Genomic DNA, 5542 nt, shown 5'->3' with positions numbered 1-5542 from the left:
TGTGTGTAAGAGAGAGAGAGGCAGATATAATAGTCAAGAAGATGGAAAGTAAAAGAGTGCAGAGTCTCCACCACCAACTCCAAACACACGCACACACACACACACGCACACACACACACAGAGCTCTGCTGACAGACATACACATATTTCAATAAAATCACCCATTTCCCGTGTCTTTCAGCTGCATTATTATGTGGCCACAGTTTGCACTGTGCAGTATTTTGTGTGTGTGCGTGCGTGTGTGTGTATGAGTGTGTGAGCAGTACACCCCGAGATGTTTTCCTGCACCCCTGACACCTATAAACACAGTTTATGCACCATATATCAGCGCTTATGCTACACCAACCAAGGATGTATTTCCTGCAGCGTGGGGAAGGCAGTTTTGGGAAGAACCGGAGCGACTGCTCAGATTTCAAAGCCCGTCTGATTGGGTTTGGGCTGAAGAAGGAGCACAAGCAGGAACACCAGGCTAGAACAGGGATTATAGTGAAATGCAGACCACATGGCATATGCTTTTTTTTCCTCCTTCTATCTCTATCAGTATCATTCTACCCCCCCTGCACCCTTCCAGCTCTGGCTTGCTTGCTCGTTCGTCTCCAATATCGTTGACTTAACACTGGACCCAGTCAGCGCTCCACTCTGCGGAAAACGTAACCACTCTCAGATCTGTCCTTCATTAAGCCACTGTGATGGCCCACATGAGGTGGGTGGTGGTGGCCACACTGATTGCGAAAGTCTGCAACCAAATTTGTGTGTGTGTGTGTGTGTGTGTGTGTGTGTGTGTGTGTGTGTGTGTGTGTGTGTGTGTGTGTGTGTGTGTGTGTGTGTGTGCACGCACGCTGAGATAGTGACATATATTGAACAGCGAGCCAGCCAGAGAAGGCTAATGCTTCTTGTGGTCTTCTGTGGTTGTGGCAGAGACAAGAGGCTGACAGTGGGGGTTTTACAACTTAATCTGTGTACACTAGAGAGTCTGTCAGAAATATAATGCTACAAATCTGGATTTATGAGCACTGAAACATAAATGTTTAAGCTAATCATAGCTGACATATTAGACTAATACCTAGCATACCATCCACACAAACGTTTAACAGGCCATAACCAACCTCCCCAAACAAAAAGAGGCACTCACTATCGAATACACACACCTTTCATAGACATGCAACGAGGTGACAGACGTGCATTCGTCCACTGAATGACTGAACCCCTCATCATGTGTCTCCGGACCTTCAGCTTATCGGTTCCCCTTGCACTTGCGCTAGTTTGTGTGCCAGAGGAGGAAAATAGTGGTGCATCCTGCAGCTTGGATATTGACATTACAATTTTTTTTATTGCACAAAAGGACAACAGTTCAATGATAAAGTGCAAACTGCGTCCACAGCGGAATCAACCGCATTATGCTGCTGACACATCTTCAGTGCCTGCTAACGCTAAGCTAGCCAAGAACTCAGAGTGGTGCTAAAGCCGTTGTGTTCTGTGTAGTATGTGTAATACATTACTTTTTTTGAGTAATGGCCCCAACACTGATCACAAGGGGAAATACCTCTAACACGCTAAATCTGAATCATTAAGTTCTTATCAATTCCCGTCCCTAGTGAGTAGGCCATAAACTGTATGGGCGGGATGAACACCTATCAGCTAAGCATCAGACTACTAAAATACCAGAATTTTACTCACCAAAGGTGAAGTGCAGCTCTCTTGAATAAGCCTTGTACCACTTGTACCACACAGCATTTCACCACAAAGTGAAGAAATCCAGTTCACTGTGCCAAATCAATGGAGGCGAGGCCTAACTACAGCTCCACACCTCTCAGTCAAAGTGGTCATGTACCCAGTTATATTAAAAAGTAATTTTCCTGTACCCGCCATGTTTTTTTCTGAAATGTACCATCAGATTTTGATCTGTGTGGAGAGAGTCTGAGTGGTGAAAGCCTAATTTTTCAACATGACATTCAGGCACAGCTCCAGTATTCTGATTTTGGACACATTAGAGTCATTTGGGCTTGGCCTTGTAATTACATGTTAATGTTTTTATCACTACTGCTCCTAGTAGATGCAGGCACGTGTAAAACTTAAGAAAACAATATCAAACTATCATTGTTATTTTTGCAGTGGATTATGAGGACAATGTGGGCTATCCGCTCACTTAAAGACCAAAATCCAAACTGTAATTAAATTATCCATCTTACACATGAGACAAAGAGAGTGAGAGGAAGAAAGAGACATGAGTCACACTGACATATTAAAGGACAGAGAGTGGCTTGCTTCTCTTTACTTTCAGGGTCAATCCCTCTCAAATCAACCAAGCCGCGTGCCTATTAATTTATAAAGATTGCTGTGAAATTGTAGCTTCATATGTCAGATACTTTTCAAGATATATATTTTCTTGGAAAATAATCTGTCTACCTATCTTCTTTAACACATTGAAAAAGGTAATTTTGTTTAATATGTGAATTCAGTAAAAGCATACCTGGATAGAAAAACACAGAGAACACTATGAGTCATGGACTGGCCTCCCCAGAGCACAGACCTGAACATTACTGAAGCAGTGTGCCATCATCAGCAGAGCAAAGAAGAGCGTTGAAAGTCCTTCAAAAAGCCTGGAGAACTATTCCTGAAGGCTACTTAAAGAAATTACAAGAAAGCTTGCCTAAGAGAGTTCAGGCTGCGTTGAAGAATAAAGATGATCACACCAAAAATTGACTTTCAAGCTTGTTACAGTTGTACAAACTCTGTTTTTTCACATATACTGTATTTCCACGTTTCAATAAATCGCTGCACTCATTTCCCATTTTTCATGCAAAACATAAAGAAGTACGGGTTTTTGCAAGACTTTTGCACCCTACTATAGATACCGAAATGACCATTGCTAAGGGTATAAAGTTGTGATTCCCTAAACAATATTCTCAGGTGTAGTGTTTTGGGGGGTTGGTTCTTTTCATTTACTGCAAAAGTGAAGTTTTGTGATTTCAAATGCATTATTAAGAACGACTTTTGTCAAAAAAAAAAAAAAAAAGTCAAAAACATTACAGAATATCAGGTAAGGATTTGTTCTGAGGCTGCTCTGTGGGATCAAATCAGCTGGATAGTGAAGTTTCCTCACTTATGGAACCAAGCCTGGGAATTCTGAATTAGCTCTGGCTCTCTGCAGACACGGTGTTAGCATGATTAAAAGGCATCTTGGGGAGCTCTTTAAAATTAAATTTGGAATATATTCATGTATTCATCCCAATGCATTTCCCTTCCAACACTTCATCCCTCAGACAGCTCCATTTACCACTCAGCTACCTACGCACGTTAAAGGTTAAAGCCCGTTAAAAGTTTGCCGTCTTTCTCCATCAGTCTGTGTTGTGAGCGTGCAAAGGGTTAACTCTGCAGGTTGGCTGGATATTAATGCCAGTCGCTCAGAGAACCCAGGAGAAGGCTGGCTTTAGCCCAGGGCCCAGCCCTCCCAGGCCTCTCTCAAACTCCCAGATCTCTTCAGCATACTTCTCATATTAAAAGAAAACAAGTTACACAAATGAGACAGATGGTTCTTGTTTATGATGACAGTTGCAGTTCTTTCTCCTCCTGCTCTCCTCCCCTCATCTTCCCTCTCGGCTTTCCTCTTAGTGTCTCCAGTCTTTTTTGCTGTGAAACGGTCGCGTTGTGCAACACAAGAAGAGTGTTTGTTAAAACCATGCTGGTGGCCAGTGAGACACCAGCGTCAGTGTTTTACATCTGACACTTCACATTAAAAATGTGTGTGCTGTATTCTACCTGCCATACACTGCTTGGGAGTCCCGAACAGATCAAGTCAATCGAATGATAGAAAATCCTGGATCTCCCGTAATGTTTCCCATGAAATATGCTCTCAGCATCTCACTGGGGATTTTATAATGAAAGTCCTGGAAACCACATAAACCACTAAGACCTATAACTTCCGGTCTGTGGTATGACAGCCCAGTCTTATGTTAGTTCATGAAATATGACATTTATATAATTTAATGCACAGCTCCACGTTGGGGGGAAAAAACAAACACAGCATATCAGCACACAGACCTGCACGGTGGGGGAGGGGTCATAACTTTGGCTTGTTTTGCAACCACAGGATCTGGGCACCTTGCAGTCACTGAGTCAACCATGAGCTCCTCGATAGGCCATGTGTCTGACAGCTGAAGGTTTGCTTAAATTGGATCATGGAACAAGACGATAATCCCAAACAAATCAGCAATCAGACGTTTTCTAGTGAAACCAGGCTGAATTTAAAGGCCTCAAAAGACAGATGGAGAGGGGTGTAGACTGAAACAAATGCTTTTGTTTTATTACTTATCCATGACTACACAGACCAGTACCACATACTTAATGTGTGTCGCATCCTCTCAGAGCTTAGAAGTGAGGGTGTATTCAACATGAGGTGCCAGGAAAACTAGATAGTAATAATAATAATAATAAAAAACAGGGATAAACAATCAAAATAAAATTCTGTGACTGAATATTTTGTTGTAAATACTTTTTTGAAGCTTGATTAGCGATCCAGGTTCTACACATCTAGTTTTTAATAGTGCTATTCAACATAAAAACGTAAGTAAAAACCAAGTGTGACCAAGGGTTTTGGACTTGCGCTGAGGCATTTATAGTGAAATTTAACACGGCCTATTTCTCACATGCAAAAATTATTTAGATCGTAGTAAAATTCCAAACAGCGAGTTAAGATTTTTCAGATTACAATTCATCCCAGAGCGGACCGATCAGATAAGGAAACATCAGAGGAGGAGGAGTGAAACAGCTTCTCCCCCACAGAGATGGTGGATCAGACTGTTGATGGGGGCTTTAGCTGCCACAGCTTCATCTCTGGATGCTGGTATGGAGGATCACTGAGTCTGCTCCTGCACACATACTTTATGTGTAGTTATAGCCAAATGTCTGTCATCAACTTAACTGCAAAGAACTTTCCCTTAACACCTGGACACTGAATACACATATTCCCAAAACCAAAGCTGCCTGTGTATGCGGGCGAAAGAGGTTAGAGTGTGTGTGTGTGTGCGTTACATGTATCTATTAACTAACAGCAACCCACCGTGTCAAAATAATCCTTGCGGTGACCAGTGGTAGCCTCACCTGATGGCTGCCTGGCTGTCAGACACGTATTCCACTCACACAGGGCGCCTACGAATTTTAAAGACCTTTTAAAAACTTCTATAATTCTAATTGAGGACCAAACAAACACAGTGACAGTGAAAATATACTCGTTTCAAGTAAATGTGTTGATGTCCATGTCCAAATGAACAGAAAGGTAAAATGAAAGTGCTGTATTTAGACGGTGACGTACTTTGCATAGCTTTTCCTCTGTACGCAGCCGCAGTGAATTTCAAATCAAATAGTCAAGATGTGACTGAGGACTCCAGCTTTGATTTAAGGGGTTTAAAAGTATTGCATTAACCTTTATACACAGTGCCCCAGCCTCACGATTAATTGGACCATTGATGGACAAGCAGTGGTCCAATTACTCCAAATACAGTATTCATTATATTCCATGACAAATAGAAGATAGAAGATCAGG

The sequence above is a fragment of the Rhamphochromis sp. 'chilingali' genome, assembly GCF_963969265.1.
Source record: "Rhamphochromis sp. 'chilingali' genome assembly, chromosome: 9".
NCBI classification, from domain to species: Eukaryota; Metazoa; Chordata; class Actinopteri; order Cichliformes; family Cichlidae; genus Rhamphochromis; species Rhamphochromis sp. 'chilingali'.
The sequence above is the reverse complement of the archived record's forward strand: the minus strand, read 5'-3'. Positions refer to the sequence as shown.